This window comes from Aethalodelphis obliquidens, unplaced genomic scaffold (genome assembly GCF_003676395.1).
Source record: "Aethalodelphis obliquidens isolate GAN/ISIS:26980383/991018 unplaced genomic scaffold, ASM367639v1 scaffold21, whole genome shotgun sequence".
Classification (NCBI taxonomy): Eukaryota; Metazoa; Chordata; class Mammalia; order Artiodactyla; family Delphinidae; genus Aethalodelphis; species Aethalodelphis obliquidens.
The window spans coordinates 3,772,134-3,790,007 of NW_020837965.1; the positions used below are offsets into that span (position 1 = coordinate 3,772,134).

At 44.3% G+C, this 17,874-nt stretch overlaps 1 long non-coding RNA gene across 5 annotated transcripts; it reads left to right on the forward strand.

The window, feature by feature from the left end:
- The first annotated feature begins 1,808 nt into the window (after nucleotides 1-1,808).
- Nucleotides 1,809-16,465, forward strand: LOC113627529 (uncharacterized). Of its 5 annotated transcripts, none has more exons than XR_003435584.1 (4): nucleotides 1,809-2,680; nucleotides 3,314-3,381; nucleotides 11,452-13,935; nucleotides 15,406-16,465. It is a non-coding gene; the product is annotated as an uncharacterized LOC113627529 (long non-coding RNA). The 5 variants fall into 5 exon arrangements; XR_003435585.1 differs by lacking the exon at nucleotides 15,406-16,465 and adding an exon at nucleotides 14,706-15,021; XR_003435583.1 differs by lacking the exon at nucleotides 15,406-16,465 and having other exon boundaries at nucleotides 11,452-13,754; nucleotides 13,876-15,021.
- Nucleotides 16,466-17,874: the final 1,409 nt, after the last annotated feature.

The window sequence follows — 17,874 nt, forward strand, 5'->3', positions numbered from 1 at the left end:
TCATATTTTAGATTCCACATATAAGTGATATCATATGGTATTTGTCTCTCTTTTTGACTTACTTCACTTAGTCTGATAATCTCTAGGTCCATCCATGTTGCTGAAAATGGCTGAGTAATATTCCATTGTATATATTGTATATACCACATTTTCTTTTTCTGTTCATTTGTTGATGGACATCTATTGTAGGTTGTTTCCATGTCTTGGCTCTTGTAAATGGTGCTGCTATGAGCATAGGGGTGCATGTATCTTTTCAAATTTTGTTTTGTCCGGATATATGCCCAGGAGTGGGATTGCTGGATCATATGGCAACTCTATTTTTAGTTTTTTGAGGAACCTCCATACTGTTTTCCACAGTGGCTGCACCAATTTACATTCCCACCAACAGAGTAGGAGGGTTCCCTTTTCTCCACACTCCCTCCGGCATTTGGCATTTGTAGACTTTTTTTTTTTTAATTGGAGTATAGTTGATTAACAATGCTGTGTTAGTTTCATGTGTACAGCAAGGTGATTCAGTTATACATATACATGTATCTATTCTTTTTCAAATTCTTTTCCCATTTAGGTTATCACAGGATATTGAGCAGAGTTCCCTGTGCTATACAGTGGGTCTTTGTTGGTTATCTATTTTAAATATAGTAGTGTGTACATGTCAATCCCAAACTCCTAGTCTATCCCTACCCCCTACCCTTCCCCCCCGTAACCATAAGTTCCTTCTCTAAGTCTATGAGTCTGTTTCTGTGTTGTAAATAAGTTCATTTGTATCATTTTTTTCAGATTCTGCATATAAGTGATATCATATGATATTTGTCTTTCTCTGTCTGACTTACTTCACTTAGTATGATAATCTCCAGGTCCATCCATGTTGCTGCAAATGGCATTATTTCATTCTTTTTAATGGCTGAGTAATATTCCATTGTATATATGTACCACATCTTCTTTATCCATTTGTCTGTCAATGGACATTTAGTTTGCTTCCATGTCTTGGCTATTGTAAACAGCACTGCAATGAACATTGGGGTGCATATATCCTTTCAAACCATGTTTTTCTCTGGACATATGCCCAGGAGTGGGATTGCTGAATCATATGGCAGCTCTATTTTTAGTTTCTTAACTAACATCCATACTCTTCTCCATAGTGTCTGTACCAATTTACATTCCCACCAACAGTGTAGGAGTGTTCCTTTTTCTGCACACTCCCTCCAGCATTTGTCATTTGTAGACATGTTTTTAATTGGAGTATAGTTGATTAGCAATGCTGTGTTAGTTTCTTGTGTACAGCAAAGTGATTCAGTTATACATTTACATGTATCTATTCTTTTTCAGATTCTTTTCCCATTTAGGTTATTACAAGATACTGAGCAGAGTTTCCTGTGCTATACAGTAGGTCCTTGTTGGTTATCTATTTTAAATATAGTAGTATTTTGGATGATGGCCATTCTGACTGGTGTGAGGTGATATCTCATTGTAGTTTTGATTTACATTTCTCTAATAATTAGTGATGTTGAGAGTCTTTTCATGTGCCTCTTGGCCATCTGTATGTCTTCTTTGGAGAAATGTCTATTTAAGTCTTCTGCCCATCTTTCAGATTGTGTTGTTCATTTTTTTGTTATTGACTTGTATGAGCTGTTTGTATATTTTACAAATTAAGACCTTGTCAGTCACATCATTTGCAAATATTTTTCTCCCAGTCTGTAGGTTGTCTTTTAGTTTTGTTTATGGTTTCCTTTTGCTGTGCAAAAGCTTATAAGTTTGATTAGGTCCCATTTGTTTAATTTTGTTTTTATTTCTATTGCCTTGGGAGACTGAGCTAAGAAAATATTGGTACGATTTATGTCAGAGAATGTTTTGCTTACGTTCTTTTCTAGGAGTTTTATGGTATCATGTCTTATATTTCAGTCTTTAAGCCCAAATGATTCAGTTTTTGCCTCAGTCATCTGAGGACCAATCTCTTACCTGATCATTCTCATCACTGGTGTTATGGACTCAATATCTGTGTCCTCCTCAGATTCATATGTTGAAGCCTCTAGGTCACAATGGGATGGTATTTGAAGGTGGGACCTTTGGGGGATAATTAGAGTCGTGATGGGATTGGTGGCCTTATAAGAAGAAGAAGCTTGCACACACTGAGGAAAGACCATATGAGGACATAGAGGAAGTAAGCTCTCCCCAGGAAGCCAATCTGCTGGCACCTTGATCTTGGATGCCCCAAGCCTCTAGAACTGTGAGAGACAAACTTCTGTTGTTTAAGCCACACAGTCTATAGTATTTCGTATGACAGCCAAGCAGACTAAGACAGGTGGTGCACCTGGCCCTGGAGTAGGGCAGGGGAGCTCTCTCACCCTGGTGGAGGAAGACTGCATGGAGAAGGCAGGGTTTGGAGACCTTCCTGAATGAACACAGGCCATGCTTTACAAGCTGAGACTTAAATGGTAAATAGGAGTGAGGCAAGAGAAGCAAGAATCTGGTGAGAAGGGACTTGGGGAGGAGTGGGAGGATTTTTGACTTTGCTTTGCCGTGTACCCCAATGTCTGAAGCAGTAGGCACTCAACAAAGAGTTGCTGAAGGAAATAATAGACGGAGCCACACAGCGAAGTCCCTGTGGCCTGGAGGAGCCTGGAAGGCTGGTTCTCTGCAGTGCTGTCTTCAGAAGCTCAAAGCAGCAAGAGCGGAAGCCCAGGTCAGTCAGGAGGCTCACCCAGTTTGGATTCCCCCCAGAGCAGGTACTGAGACAAGGATTTAGGTGCTGCTAGTTTTTACTTGGGAAGCACAAGTGAGGGAATGGGGGGAACTGAGAAGAAGAGTTGGGGTGGTGAATGGAGGGGCTGAATCCCATTGGGGGCCTCTGAGGAATCTTGTGGAATATGCCTCAGCATTGTCCTCCCGAGGAGTGGGGATGGGTGGTCATCTGTGATGCTTGCGGAGTGTCCCTGGGGGGCTGTAAGATCCCTAGCACTCCGGGCTGCCCTGCTCTGGGCCGAGCAAGCTGCTGTGCTGTGTCAGAAAGCCCTGGGAGAAAGCAGGGGAGCTGCTTGAGGAGGGAAGCTGCCGGCCTCTTGGCAACCCTCCACCACGGCTGCAGCTGTGTTCAGGGGATGCTAGATAGAGGGTCTGGGGTGGGCCTCACAGCGTCCGTTCCAGAGGAGATACAGGGCTCCAAACAAGAGAGAGTGGTGGCTTTAATTATGGTGGTGGCATTGGACGGGGAGAGAAATAGGCAGATTTGAGGTACTTTGGGGATGTGGATGGTGAACAACAGTAGAAAGTCAAAGCTCTTTCTTTTTTCCTCTCTCTCTGTCCATTTTCATTCCAGAGATATATACTGCTGTGCTCTGGCCCCCTGGGAAGTGGGCACTGAGGCTGAGTTTATTGAGCACGATGGTAAGGAGTGTCCTTGCACCAACACCTGTGGAAAGAAGGGAACAGACACGGGAGTGGGCAAAGGGGAACCACACAGCCGCAGTCAACCCCAAAGGGCGCTCTGGAGCTAGACCTGACCTACAGAGTTGTCCTAGGTCGGGCCTAGATGCTGGACCTCCATCAGTCCAGGGATGTGGGCCAACCTGGGAAGGGCAGCTCTCTTCAGCTGAAGCTATTGCTATCGTGGCGTCCGTCACAATTATTGTCTTTTGCAGGCCAGGTACCATTGTAGGTGCTGAGTATGTAGCAGTGAATGGGGTCAGGTGAGGGAGAGACAACAAACAAATATATAACATTGGGCAGTGAGAAGTGCAAAGCAGAAAACCACACAGGGTTAGCTGGATGATGGCTGGACAGGGTGGGTGAAGGTTGGGATGGAGGTGATGGAAACTTGAAGGTACAATCAACCTGACTGTGACAGTTTAGGGGCTGGGCAGTCTCTCCCTGCACTGCACACCCCTGGAACCCACTCCGGAGCTGAGAGCTGCCCCATCTCTTGGCCACAATTCCCAGCCTCTTTGTAGGAGGTAGGGGCAGCCCCGCTCCCATAAGAAATTTGCCATGGGACCCTCTGCTTTCTTGTTGGCCAGCAGCCTGGGGTTTTTGGAGTTGGGGAGTGGCATGAGGGGCGGTAGCTGGAGGTTGGCAAGTCTTCCCGCTGCCTCCAACCTGGGGAGGGGGGTGGATTGGCAGGACGGGTGGCTGGGCCCAAGTCATGGCCGAGACTGTGTGTGTGTGTGTGTGTGTCCGTGTGTCCGTCCTTTCCCACATGCGATCCTGCTGCCCGCTTCCTTGGCCCGCCTCACCTGGGCAGATGCCTGCAGGGGGCAGCACTGCTGGGGTCCCTGCTGGGGGCCAGGGTTGGGGGAGGCTCCCCCAGCCAGGCCCAGGCTCCGCCTGCTTCCCTCCCCTGCTCTCCCCAGGCCCTTGTGTTTGCAAAGGAAGGTCGAACGTCCCAGGAGTCTGGATGCAGTCACGGATCATTACGGCCGGGAGAGCTGGTGCAGCCTCGGCCAGGGCAAGGGCACAGCGGCTGGTAGGCTGGCGGGCGAGGTCCCGTGGAGTGAGGCCGTCCTCGGATGCAGCATCCCTGCCAGTGTCGCCACTCCCGCGGACGCTGGGGCCCGGAGAGTGGTGCTGTGGACTGGTTCCGGCCAGTGGCGCATTTAGCATCAAAACAAACCCAATACTGAGTTAGTTGGCGACCCGTCCCTCTGTTTCTGACAGCTTGGGTCAGTTTCCTGGTGACTGACAGAAATGAAAACCTGAATTTAGGCTGTGGCTCTGCCAGTCTTTGCCTGAGTGTTCTCAGACAAGTTACTCAGTTACTCTGAGCCTCAGTGTTCTCATCTGTAAAATGGAGGGATTCAACATGCTCTCTGAACGTTTTTTCTATCTCTAAAGCACTGTCTGTTCTGTGGCCCTCTTCCTGTTCTGGTCCTGGAGGTCAGGAGAGATGTAGGAAGTTAGAGTTTTAAGGACTTCCTTGGCTTCTGTTCACCCAGTTGTGAGCATCTGACTGGAGAGACTCTATAAGGGACAGATTGCTGAGGAATAGGGAGGCCCTTCGCATTTGTGAAGAGCAGAGAAGAGTCATGGTGGGTGAGAGCCAACAGCAAGAGAAGGGGAAGTGGCAGAGAACATCCGAAGAGCTTCTGGCACGTGACTGTGGTGCTCATGGGGGACATCAGCTCCTTTGTGGTTTGCTCTCCATCCCTCCCTTGGGAAACTGTCGTTCCCCAATACCTGTGTTTCAGGTGAGGCTATTAACTATGGAGCTCTGCCCGTCCCTGTCCAGCAGTGGGGATTATGAGTCATATTCAGGGGCCAGTGTGGATGGTGAAGGAGACAGTGGCACGCTCTTTTCTCTGGCTCTGCCAACTGTGTGGGTGAGGTAAGTCTGGAACTGTTTGGAACATCTTTGATGCCGCATGGAGAGAGCCTGACTGAAAATGGAGCACACTAAAGGGAAAGCAAAAATATTTTACATTTAAAAATTTATTTATTTATTTATTTTATTTTATTTTATTTTATTTTTTTTATTTTTTATTTTTTTTTAAACGTGCTAATCTTTTTTTTTTTAAGATGTTGGGGGCAGGAATTTATTAATTTACTTATTTATTTTGGTTGTGTTGGGTCTTCATTTCTGTGCGAGGGCTTTCTCTAGTTGTGGCAAACGGGGACCACTCTTCATCGCGGTGCGCGGGCCTCTCACTATCGTGGCCTCTCTTGTTGCGGAGCACAGGCTCCAGACGCGCAGGCTCAGTAGTTGTGGCTCATGGGCCCAGTTGCTCCGCGGCACATGGGATCTTCCCAGACCAGGGCTCGAACCTGCGTCCCCTGCATTAGCAGGCAGATTCTCAACCACTGCACCACCAGGGAAGCCCTATTTATTTTTTTTTAATTTTATTATTTATTTATTTATTTTATTTATTTATTTTTGGCTGCACTGGGTCTTTGTTGCTGCGCGCGGGCTTTCTCTAGTTGCAGCGAGCGGGGGCTACTCTTCATTGCGGCATGCGGGCTTCTCATGCGGTGGCTTCTCTTGTTGTGGAACACGGGCTCTAGGCACACGGGCTTCAGTAGTTGTGGCTCATGCGTTCTAGAGCGCAGGCTCAGTAGTTGTGGCACACGGGCTTAGTTGCTCCGCAGCATGTGGGATCTTCCCAGACCAGGGCTTGAACCCATGTCCCGTGCGTTGGCAGGCAGACTCTTAACCACTGCACCACCAGGGAAACCTGGGAAAGCAAAAATAGAAACAGAAGGTCCTAGTGACATAATTTGAGCTCCTGGATATATCCATGCCTAAAGCCAGCCCCACCCTTGGATTTCCCCACTTATTTGTACCAATGAATTCCTCCTTTCAATTATTCCAGTTTGAGTTGGATTTCTACTGATTGTGGTTGACTGAGTTCTCTCAAATATAGTGTCTAATAAATATAATAGCACTTCAGGATGATATGCTAGATCGTTTCTAATCAACGTGGTCCAAGGACCAGCAGCATGGGAGCTTGCTGGAAATGTAGAATCTCAGGTCTATCCAAGACCTATTGAATCAGAACCTTCATTTTAACAAAAGCCCAAGCTATCCATATATACATTGAAGTTTGAGAAGCAGTACACTAGACCAGTAGCTCTCAGCTCTAGAAGCACACTTAAAAGTCCCAACACCCAAGCCATACTCCAGACCAATTAAATCAACATCTCTGAGGGTGGACCCTGGCATCCTCATTTTTTTAAAACTCCCTGGGAGATAACAATGTACAACCAAGCTTGAGGACCACTGCTCTGGTGTGATTTGCTTAATGGTAGCTAAAACGTCAGATGCTTTGTGATTTAGAATACAGCCAAAGCCTGCTTCTGTTGTGGACACAGCAAAGGGACCTTGGTAGTGGTGGGGTCCCTTAGAAATGAAGTGGGAGCTGCCTTGCCCGGTAGAGGAGCCAGACTGGGCTGTATCCCACAAACAGAACTCACAGGCACCCCAAGGGGGATTTTACCAAATCCTGGAATACTTTCTTTTCTTACTACAGCAACATATCTTCTCTTCCTTTGAATTCATAATCCGGGACTACATAAATATCTCGTAAGCTTTAAAAATTCAAGTCCCTCTGACACAGGAACTTGACCATAAGCACAACCTGAATCCCAAACTGAACCCAAATATTATTTTTTTATTGAACCATGAACTACCTCCAAAATATGTTGTGAGTTTTTATTTTCCTTCTAAAAATCACTATTGTGGTGAATCAATTCACTCTGGAGCTAATCCAGATGCTTTCTAAAATCAGTCAACTAGAAGAAAATGGGGATTTCAGAATATTCTCTGAATTGAACGCAAGCAAAATTCTTTGCATTGGAGAATTGGCTCTGACTGGTTGCTGTGGGAATTTGGCCTGTGGCCTCATGTTTCCAGTGGCTAGTCAGATGCAGCATTCTCCTGCATTTCTATTTCTTTCTGAGTGAGGACCTTGCCAGGACCCATGGGGCACCTGTGACCAATTATGTATGGTCCAGGTGGCATCGTTAGGGTGTTAGCAGGTGGCAGCGGTCCGTATGCATGGAAAAATGAATAAGATGGAGGTATATCCTCCTAGGGAGAGGGAGAAGAGAGATGGAAAGGGAGTTTCTGGGGCTGCTTTGTGTGTGTTCTTTTTTTTTTTTTTTTTTTCTTTGCGGTACGCAGGCCTCTCACTGTTGTGGCGCACAGGCTCCGGACGCGCAGGCTCAGCGGCCATGGCTCACGGGCCCAGCCGCTCCGCGGCATGTGGGATCCTCCCGGACCGGGGCACGAACCCGCGTCCCCTGCATCGGCAGGCGGACTCTCAACCACTGCGCCACCAGGGAAGCCCCTGTGTTTGTTCTTTATGGTCTTAACTGCTGGCAAAGAACACTTTCCTGCCTGGAGCGCTGCTTGGGAGCAGGGAGAGGTGTGGGAGGGGATGGGGAGAGAGCTAGAAGCTGGCCTTTCTCTGCTCACCGTTGTCAGCAGCTCATTAGGGATTCTAATCAGGCAGAAATATTTTCCCGTTACCTCATTACCAACTCTAACAAGGTCGCAGCTCCAGGTCGCGGCTGCTTTTCTCCTGCTGGGGTTAACGATGAGCAGCTTGTTGGAGCCTTCGGTAACTCATTTGTTATAACATGCGATTCACAGCAGCAAGAAGGCTCTGGGGTGGAGGAGGCAGAGCAGAGAGCAGGGGAAGAGGTGGAGGGAGAGCCCTCTTCGCAGAGGACAGGAAGGCAGAAACGCCCAGTGCTTCGGGGAAACCAAGCTCAGACCCTAATGGGCACCTTGAATCTTCTGGGAATCCGGGCCCAGCTCTGTGTGAGGTGCAGACCAGCTCCAATTGTGTGTGGAAACAGGTGACATCATGACCAGTTGTTGGCTGGGGATTAAAGGGCGAGCTTTTAATCCTGTAGCGACAGTCTTCAGGACCTCTGCTTCGTGTGCTTGTACGGCCCTAGATGCCAATCCTTGAACTTAGTGATTTGAAAAATATTTGCATGCCATCATTTACCAGGTCAAAGCCTATCCACGGCTTCCTAATTCCCATCGTCTTACACCAAAACTTCTTTCCTTGCCTATCTAGGCTCTCCATAAAATACCTCTACTCAAACTAGTTGTGTTTCAAGTATTTCCCCCATACAAAATCCTCTATTTGAAACCCTTAAGGACTTGGTCTCTTCAGTATCCCACAAAGATTGTTAATTTTACCTTCTTCTTTGACTGTTCTTCCTTCACATTCAAGTCCTATCCATTCACCAAAGCTTAACCAAAGCATTATATCTTCCATAAATCCTTTCATGATTATGCTACTTGATGCCTACAGCATGGCTTAAAATGGGGATCTGCCAGATTTGGCCCATCTCTTTTTATAAATAAAGTTTCATTGGAACCCAGCCATGCTCACATGCTTTCTTAGCTGCTTTTGCACTACATCAGAAGAGTTAAGTAGTTGCAACAGAGACCATATGACCGGCAAAGCCTAAAATATTTACTGTTTGCCCCTTTGCAGAAAAAGTTTGTCTACCCCAGCTTAAACCATAAAGTTTATAACTTTAATTTATATTGTGCTTCCTTAAATTCTTTCAGAATGCCCTCCCAGCTTATTCTTTTTCTCCTCTTCTTCCTATCCACTCTGCACTCTTCCCATCTTCTTTTGCTCCGAACTTTCATCACATTTTATCTGTTTATTTCTTGTGATGCTTTTCTCTTTCTAAAAATTGTAACCGTCATTTATTTAAATGCCTGTTCTGTATAATCTCTAGTCTGTAAGCCCTTTGAGGGCAGAATCTCTTCAGATCCATCTCTGCAACCCCTCAACTATTAGCACAGGGTTCAGTAAGTGGGGAAAGAACCTCATTGGTTTCAGAGTCTGCCATGGCTCCTGAATGGCCTTTCTGGAATTGCCATGAGAGGTGTCAACAGTTTTCTGGCAGTTCTGTTCAGGGTTATGACACCCTGAAGAGCTGTGTTCCTTGTAGAATAAAGCTATCTAACCCTGCCCTTGAATTACTGCTTCCTCAGTAGTGAGATCACCATTTCATGGAGGGTAGGATGCCCTGCAACTTTGTGGATGAATTAGGGGATATTATTGATCCTGGTTCATTTCCATCTCTCCCTTCTTTTCTAACATGATCCCATTTTATAGAATTCCAGGTGTAGGCCCCTCAGTTCTATGGAGATGTCTGAGAAAAACAAAAGCTTCCTGTCTTTCAATCTTTATTATACAAAATCACAGTGAAATTGTGGGAGGCAGAATAATGGCCCCCAAAGATGTCTATGTCCTAATCCCTGGAAACTGTAACTACATTACTTTATAATGCAAACGGGAGTTTGAAGATATGATTAAGGGTAAGATTTTGAGATGGTGATATTATCTTGGATTATTGGATTGTCCAATTTAATAACCTGAGTCCTTAAAGGTAGAATAGTGAGGCAGGAGAGTAGGTCAGAGAGATGTGACATGACAAGGACTCAATCCATTGTTGCTGACTTTGAAGATGGGGGAAAGGGCCATGAGCTAAGGAATGAGGGCAACCTCTAGAAGCTGGAAAGATACAGATTCTCCCCTAGAACTTCCAGAAGGGAAGGCAGCCCTGACACCACATTGATTTTAGCTCACTGAGACCCATGTCCGACTTCGACCTCTAGAACAAGCAGATAATGTATTTATATTGTTGAAGACACTAAATTTGTGGTAATTTATTAGAGGAGCAGTAGAAATTTTACCATTTTACAGAAAATATTTCACTGACTTAGGGAGGCTGTGTGGGGAGGTGGGGGCTAGCTGGTACTTGTCTATCCATTCCAGAAAAAAGAAGTGTTGTTCAGAGTCCTGGAGCTAGATCTGGCCTGGTTGTCTTGGAGATCATTACATTTACCCCTAAGATTAAGTTAAATTGGGGAAATGTGTATGGCCTTTTGCTGTCAGTATTTTTGGGGGAAGGCATGGACTGGCTTTGTGGAGTTTTTGTTGCATGTACATAGTGTATACAGACTTCAGGTTCTTAGACCAGTTTGTAGAACTCTGGTCCTCAGAGAGTCAGGAACCCTGAAGTTCACGGCCTGGGGTGATTTCTCCTGGGCATTGCTTTGGTTACTAAAACAACTGGATGAACCATGTATCAATTATCTATTGACATAATAATGCTACATAAAAAAACATCCCCCACCAAAAAAACCCAAAAAAACAAAAAAAATCCCCCAAACCTCACTGACTTGAAACAATAACCATTTATCATTGCTCACAGGCTTATGGCTCTGCTGATCTGGGCTGGGCTCAGCTGGGCTCAGCATCTGTGGTCAGGTTGGCTGGAGGCTGATTGGTTCAGAATGACCTCAGCTGGGGAGACTTGGCTCTTCTCCACATGCTCTCTCCCCTCCAGAAGGTTAGCTGATGGTGTTCTCATGACAGGGGAGGGAGAAAGGGGGGTTGTGGAGGGTGGGAGAGGGAGAGGGAGAGGGAGAGGGAGAGGGAGAGGGAGAGGGGAGTAGATGAGGCCTCTAGAGGCCTAGTTTGGAGCTGATATGTTGCTGCCCACATTCTGTTGGTCAGAGGAACTTACAAGGAAGCCTAGATTTAAAGAACAGGGAAATAGTTTCAACTTCTTGATGAGAAGAACTACCAGGTCACATTGCAAGTGGTGTGGGAAGGATGGAGAATTAGGGCCATTTTTGCAGTCAGTCTGCCACAGACTCTCCAGGAAGGGAAAAATGCCCTTAGACTCAAACAGCTCCTGAGAGCTGGCTCCTTTCCTAGCGTGGGAGTCATTAGAGCCTCCGGATCCCACCCCCTTTTCACTACATGTCCTCTCTCAAAGAAAGCCACAATTCTCCCTATGAACTGCCAGCCATCAGCGCCCACCTTCCCTGTCTCTCGGCTCCAAGCCTGAGGGATGTCGTGGACGACCAGCCAGCTTGATGAATGCCGCCTCTGTAAACCCTCCCCTGGCCTCTGTCACAGCATCAGTGTGAAATGAACTTGCTAATACTCTGAGAGCCACAAACCTTTTCCTCTTCCCCAGCACGACGCATCGAATCGATCTGGCTGGGTGAGCCGCGACAAACCAAACCCCGCAGAAAAAGGCATCAGCAAATTTAAAGCCTCGTTCAAGGTCTTGATTCACCATAAACTAAGTTGCCGGCAGCAGGTGTTGACACTTCTTCCACGGCGGTTGATACCGGGATTTATCGACTTGCCATAAGATGTTGATATTGACCAAGACTGAGTTCCAAATGAAAAGGCCTATGGCAGTATATCTTTATTGCTCAGATAATCTGCGGACTTGCTAATCCTTCCTTGTCCCACTCAATAATGTTGCAGAAATTCTTTTGGAACGGAGAGACCATTACTTAAACACAACAAGATGCTCTTTCCCTACAAGACCTCCTGAAACAGGGATGGAGGTACCAGCAGTGTGTTGAGAACATAACCAGTGTTGGAAAATCTATTTGTGCCTGTGCCCGAAACCATAATGCCTTTAAGTTTTTAGAGACCCAGCTCTCTCCTCTTGGGAAACAGCCCAGAAAAAAACACAGTAGGATTTGACATGGAACCTGTTCATGAATAGTGTCCACTTCCCTTTCCCCACTGGTCCACTTCAGGGCCACAGGTGTGCCTACTTCCCACCCAGGCTAGGGAACAGTATGATGTCACCCTTAGTGCTGGTCCCTGACAGTGAAATTAATGTGACAGTTGGTTCTTGCTAATTGTGGGGCCCACTAGGAACACAGAAAAAGAGGGACAATTTATTACCTGCTAATTTGTTTTCTCATTGAAATAAATACAGTCTGCAGCCCTCATTTAAGGGAGGATATGTATGCATTAGAGTCACATATGGTGACTTTTGAGTTATTTTGGATATCAGGGTCCCTAGGAAAATCAGCAGGGAGAAGATGAGCAAACTGAACAGGGCCAAGGAAGCAGCCCAGAGTGGCTGGGTCAGGGAGCAAGCCAGAGGGGCAGAATTTCCAACCCAGCTCCCTTACCCAGCTCTGTTCCCCTGGATGGTTTCTAAGGGCCTCTTCAAAGAGGAAGATGGAGGCCAGTGGGGAGAGGCCAAGGAAGACAGAGCCACAGGAAGATGGAGATTTCACAGACATGCTCTCCCCTGCCATCAGGTAAGCAGGTGCAGGATGACCCAGATGCTGACCCACAGTGGGACTCTTGCTCTGTTCTCTTTTCTAAGACTTGCATAGTCATTAGCAGTGCAATCTCTACTAGCCCTCCTGGCTTGCGGCCTCAGGGAGGGAAGGAATTGATCACAACATGAACTGCATTCCAAAGAGGTACTAACAGAGGTTGAGAGCACAGGCTTGGCCGCCAGACAGTTTTGGGTTTGCAATCTGGCTTCTGCACTTATCAGCTGGGTGACCTTGGGCAAGTCTCTTATCTTTTCTAAGCCACAGTTTTCTCATCTGTAAAAAGGAGGAAATAGTAACTGTACCATGGCAGGCAATGTTTATGGCCTCCTTTTCTTCCTTGCCAACAGAATATCAATTTTGTTCAGGTGTCACTTCCCATGATTTCTGGGGAGGTGGGCCTAGGTCCTGATCCTAGAGTGAACATGTGATCAGTTCTGGCCAATGAGTTGAAAAGGGAACATTTTGGGAGTCGTTCTGGCATTTTCCCTCCCTGATATGAGAAGGCAGACAAAGAGCATCTCTGTATTCTGTCTGCCACCTGCTTCCTTCTTGACGTGAAGTTGGTTGGTGGGAGGAACCCCCCCCCCCACCCCGCTCATGCTGCCCCCTGCTTCCTACAATGGAAATTTCTTGACTAATGCTATGGCTGTGGCAGCAATTTTATTCCCAAGAGACCAGGAGAATGTGGAGACACCTATTCAGGGTCCTCCATCATGGAGCAGCTAAGACAAAGCCTAACTGCCCAAGTTTCACGTGAGAAAAATGAACCCTTGTTTGTTAATGTTGCTGTGAATTGATTATTCTGTTCCTTGCAGCCAAAAGCATTCGTAAACAATATAAGTACCTATTTCATGGTTTGATGGGAGAATTAAATAAGATAGTCGGAGGGTCTTCTGGACAGAGGCCTGAAAGCTTCTCCAATTTCTCTGCAGAGTCTTGACAGTAGGTTTGTGATATTTCCTCCTTGAGAATAATGATGAAAGAGAGAGGCTGGGAAAAGGAGCAGAGAAGTGAGATAACTCCACTTTTCTCTTTCTGTTTTGGGGAGAAGGCAATTCAGACTTTAGATGATGATTCTCCAACCACTGTGCCTGTAATTCATTGCATGCTGGGTCAAGCGACTATTGAATACATCTTGCAGACAATGGCTGGATTTAAAATTTTTTGTGTACCTCAAACATTGGTAAATTTCATTCAATTTTCTCATTGCTTTACCTACTAAGTTTAGCATTGTGTAGGGCATCACTTCAGTTCAATAAGCAGTGGTTTCCATTGTTTTAGGTTTTTTATTTCTTTGCCATTAGGTCTGCAATCTGTACAGACTGAAGGGGACTAGACAGTTCTCGTTGCAAAGGAACCTTTTGGTAAGTGAAGAATCATTATTTAATGCTAAGAATCATCTTCCAATTAATTTATTTGCTAAAATTCTTGAGAACCCAATAGTTGGGTGCTCAAATAGGGCAGCAATCTGCCCCAGGTTGGCTTCTGAACCCTGAAGCTCAACGTATTGTGGTAGCTCACAGCCTGAGAGAATCTTGCAAACTATTTGCAAGGATCAGGGAAGGGACTGCAAAACAATGTATTCTTAGCTTTGAGTTGGTATAGCTTGTCTGTCTCATAGGTTAGTATTTATTTTAAAATTTTTATTTAAAAATTATTATATAGTAAAATTAATGTTTTGTGTGTATACGATTCTATTAATTTTGACACATATATGGATTTATGTAACCACCACCATAATTAAAACAGTGGTCCCTCATGCTAGCTCTTTCTAGTCACATTGTTTCCTCACCTCCAACCTCTGCCACTGACTTGTCTGTTTGCCATCACTATAGTTTTGTGTTTTCGAGAATGTCATATAAAGGGAGTCATATAGTAGATCACCCTTTGAAACTGGCTTTTTCATTCAGCATAATACCTTAGAGGTTCATTCAAGTTGTTGTGTGTGTTAAAAATCTGTTCATTTTTATTGCTGAGTGGTTGATATTCCACTGTATGGTTGTTCCACAGTTTGTTTATCCATTCACCTTTTGAAGGATAGTTAGGTTGCCTCCAGTTTGGGACAATAATGAATAAAGCCACTATAAACATTTGTGTTCAGGTTTTTGTGTGAACTTGGGTTTTCATTTCTTAGGGTAAATAATTAGAAGTTGGATTGCTGGGTCATATGGTAAGTGTACGTTTAACTTTGTGAGAAGTTGCCAAGCTGCTTTCTGGAGTGGCCACACCATTTTGCATTCCTATCAGCAAGGTGGGAGAGTTCTAGTTAGTCCATATTTGAATCAGTACTTGGCATTTGGGGTATTTAAAATTTTATTTTAGCCATTTAATGTGTGTAGCGGTATGTCACTATGATTTTAATTTGCATTTTCCTAACGGTTAATAATGTTGAACATTTTTTTGACATCCATACATCCTCTTTGAAGAAGTGTTTATTTCAGTCCTTTGCCCATTTTTAAATTGTGCTACTTGTTTTCCTGTTGTTGAGTTTTGAGAATTCTTTATATATTCTGGATACAAGCCCTTTGTTGAACACGTGATTTGAAAATATTTTCTTCCAGTCTGTAGCTTGTCTTTTCACTCTCTTAACAGTGTCTTCTGCAGACCAAAGTTTCTAGTTTTGAAGAAATCTGAATTTCAGTTTTTTTCTTTTATGCGTTATACTTTGTGTCTTATCTAAGAATGTTTTGCCTAACTTTAGATCTCAAAGATTTTGCCCATGTCTTCCACAAGTTTTGTAGTTTTATATTTTATATTTAGATATATGATCCAGTTGAGTTAATTTTTGTATATGGTGTGAAATTTAAGTTGAAGTTCAGTTTTTTTTATTTTAGCATATGGATGTCCAGTTGTTCCAGTACCATTTGCTGAAAAGACTGTCCTTTCCCCATTGAATGGCTTTTGTACTTTTGTAAAAAAAAAAAAAAAAAATGACTTGGTCATGTTTGTATGGGGCTATTTTTGGACTCTGTTCTGTTTCATTGATACGTGCATGTCTATTTCTTTGCTAATTCCATGTCTTGACTACTGTAGCTTTATAAAGAGTATTAAAATTCGGGTAGTGTGACTTCTCCAACTTTACTCTTCATTTTCCAGGATTGGTTTAGCTATTTGTCTTCATCAGTTTGGGCTGCTAAAACAGAATGACACAGAATGAGTGACTTAAACAACAAACATTTATTTTTCAGTTCTGGAGGTAGGAAGTTTGAGATCAGGGTGTCAGCATGGCTGGTGAGAGCCTCCTCTTAGTTCATAGCTGGCTGCCTTGCTGTATTCTTCACATGGAAGAAAGAGAGAGGAAGTAAACTCTCTCTTGCCTGTTCTTCTAAGGGCAGTAATTCCATTATGAGGGCTCCACTCTCATGACCTCCCCAAAGCTCCATCTGCAAATACCATCACACTGAGGATTGGGGTTTCAGCATATGAATTTTAGGGGTACATGAACATTCAGTCCGTAGCACTATTCTAGTTTCTTTGCTTTTCCATATAAATTTTAGAATTAGTCTGCCCAATTCTATAAAAAAAAAATCCTGCTGGAACTTTGACTGAAATTGTATGAATCTATAGATCAATCTGGGAAAAATGAATATCTTTACTATATTGAGTTTTCCAGTCTGTAAGCAGAGTATGTTTTGTCATTTATTTAGGCCAAATTTGAATTCTTTCATCAGCATTTTGTAGTTTTTTCAACTCACAGGTCCCATGCATATTTTGTTAGGTTTATACATAAGTATTTTATTTTTCTTGAATATGAAATATGAAAATGGTATGTATTTTTACTAGTGTCTAAAACTATGTTTGGGGCTTCCCTGGTGGTGCAGTGGTTAAGAATCTGCCTGCCAATGCAGGGGAAATGGGTTTGAGCCCTGGTTGGGAAAATCCCACATGCCGTGGAGCAACAAAGCCCATGCGCCACAACTACTGAGCCTGCGCTCTAGAGCCTGTGAGCCACAACTACTGACCTTGCTAGCCACAACTACTGAAGCCCGCATGCCTAGAGCCTGTGCTTCGCAACAAGAGAAGCCACCACAATGAGAAGCCCTCACACCACAGTGAAGAATAGCCCCCGCTCGCCACAACTGGAGGAAGCCCGCGCACAGCAATGAAGACCCAGTGCAGCCAAAAAAAACCAAACAAACTACGATTGATTTTTGTGTGTTGAACGTTGAACTGGTGGCCTGTGACCTTGTTAAACTCACTTACCGTTTCTATGAATTTTGCTGTTGTTGTTATTGTTGATTTCTCAGGACTGTATATTTAGAAAATTATGTTTGTGAATAAAGACATTTTTATTTCTTCCTTTCCAATCTGTAGGTATTTTATTTCTTTTTCTTGCCTAGTTACATTAACTACAATTTCCAGTATGATGTTGATTGGACTGGTGATAGTATGTCTTCTTCCTTTTTTTTTTTTTAACATCTTTATTGGAGTATAATTGCTTTACAATGTTGTATTAGTTTCTGCTGTATAAAAAAGTGAATCAGTTATATGTATACCTATATCCCCATATCCCCTTCCTCTTGTGCCTCCCTTCCACCCTCCCTATCCCACCTCTCTAGGTCATTGCAAAGCACCAAGCTGATCTCCCTGTGCTATGCGGCTGCTTCCCACTAGCTATCTATTTTACATTTGGTAGTGTATATATGTCCTTGCCACTCTCTCACTTCGTCCCAGCTTACCCTTCCTCCTCCCCATGTCCATTCTCTACATCTGAATCTTTACTCCTGTCCTGCCCCCAGGTTCTTCAGAACCATTTTTTTTAGATTCCATATATATGTGTTAGCATATGGTATTTGTTTTTCTCTTTCTGACTTACTTCACTCTGTATGACAGACTCTAGGTCCATCCACCTCACTACAAATAACTAATTTCACTTTTTTTACGGCCGAGTAATATTCCATTGTATACATGTGCCACAACTTCTTTATCCATTCATCTGTTAATGGACACTTAGGTTGCTTCCATGTCCCGGCTATTGTAAATAATGCTGCAGTGAACATTGTGGTACCTGCCTCTTTTTGAATTATGGTCTTCTCAGGTTATATGCCCAGTAGTGGGATTACTGGGTCATATGGTACTTCTATTTTCAGTTCTTTTAAGGAACCTCCATACTGTTCTCCATAGTGGCTGTATCAATTTACATTTGCACCAACAGTGCAAGAAAGTTCCCTTTACTCCACACCCTCTCTAGCATTTATTGTTTGTAGAAATTTTGCTGATGGCTATTCTGACCCATGTGAGGTGATACCTTGCTGTGGTTTTGATTTGCATTTCTCTAGTGATTAGTGATGTTGAGCATCCTT